Consider the following 1,535-nt stretch of genomic DNA (forward strand, 5'->3'; position numbering starts at 1 on the left):
TTCCCGTCACTCTTTCAAGGAGCCGGGTTACTTTCCTCCTAGTAACAGGCTCTTCCTCTTCACTCAGCAGCCTGGCTTCTGAAAATCCCTTTCTTTCTTTCTTTTTTTATCCCCTAGCACAACACAGGTATCCCAGGAAACATGATTGCACCCACCACAGGGCTGAAAGTCACCTGAACAGGGGACTGCACAGGGCAGAAGACTCGCTATAGTCAGAAGAAGGGCTGTTTTATAATTATTACAAAATAGAGCAGAAACTGCTGCTTGGGGAGTTCAGCCTCTTCATTCCAAATCATTGACTTTGCCCCAACTCCATATAGCCCCACCTGTATCCCAGAGATAAGGAAGGAGACTGGAGGTGAGGGAGGTGAAGGGCTACTTGTCCTTCCATAAAAGTGCCCTTAAACTGGAAGCTTCATAGTTGGCATGTTTCATGTATGGTGTGAAAGACAATTTTCTGGAACCAGGCAGCTCTGTACCCCTGGAAAATCAGTGCCGTCTAACTTAATGCTGTGAAAAGGTGGCCGAGTGGTTAAGGTGATGGACTGCTAATCCATTGTGCTCTGCATGCGTGGGTTTGAGTCCCATCCTTGTTGATTATAACACTCTTTGGCAGCTTTCTTTATTAGGTGGCCGAGTGGTTAAGGTGATGGACTGCTAATCCATTGTGCTCTGCATGCGTGGGTTTGAGTCCCATCCTTGTTGATTATAACACTCTTTGGCAGCTTTCTTTATTCCTTGTAACACCATATCCCCAGGATTTCTCCACTTGAGCGTTGTTGCAGACACACCTGGCAGCGGAACATGAGCACGCCTGCACATCCATGCATGCTGCACTGCGTAAAGCGAATGCTGCTCTCCAGGCGTAGGTGCGGCACGCCTGATCTTGAGCAGACCCACACCACCTTCTTCTCTACCTGTTGGGGGAACTACTCAGTCTTCTCCCTTGCCTACTCCACCTTGAGCAGGGCTTGCATCTTCTCCAAATCCCTCTTCGGCTACAAGCACCAGGATTCAAAGCACAGGGAGGCCCAGGAGCCACATATCAGAAGTGGTTTTAATTTCTGGCCCAGTAATGATCCAGTACCACCCTTGGGCTACTGAAGCATCACCTGCAGCAGCCTTCAGCACCAGCAATCTATGGTGGACTTTGTCCTCTTTATCCCACCTACAGCTCTGTTTCACAGTCACCTCATATATATGTGTTATGGTTATACATTCACAAGTTATTATTGTTGTAGTTTTTATTGATATCTCACCCTATCCAGGCCTCAACTGCAACAACTAAAATGAGGGTATCTTAGTAGATTTGCCTAGGAAAGACCTGTCCAAAGTCACAGGCATGACACCTATTCACTGGGTAATGAATGAGTTAAATGACAGACCTCAAATTGAACTGCAGGAGAGGCAACTTCACCGAGCTGGTGCATTTCCAGTATGGTTAGCCTCAAAGGGACTGACCTGGGCTTTCAGGGCTTTGGAATGAAACACTGCTCATAAAGGATGCTATTTGCATATGCCACAAAGTCTAGCAA

General features: G+C 47.2%; 1 non-coding gene across 1 annotated transcript; it reads left to right on the plus strand.

Moving 5' to 3' along the window:
• Positions 1-514: 514 nt before the first annotated feature.
• On the plus strand, positions 515-596 carry TRNAS-GCU. The gene has a single exon. It is a non-coding gene; the product is annotated as a tRNA-Ser (tRNA).
• Positions 597-1,535: the final 939 nt, after the last annotated feature.

The sequence above is a fragment of the Alligator sinensis genome, unplaced genomic scaffold (assembly GCF_000455745.1).
Source record: "Alligator sinensis unplaced genomic scaffold, ASM45574v1 scaffold1202_1, whole genome shotgun sequence".
Taxonomy (NCBI): domain Eukaryota; kingdom Metazoa; phylum Chordata; order Crocodylia; family Alligatoridae; genus Alligator; species Alligator sinensis.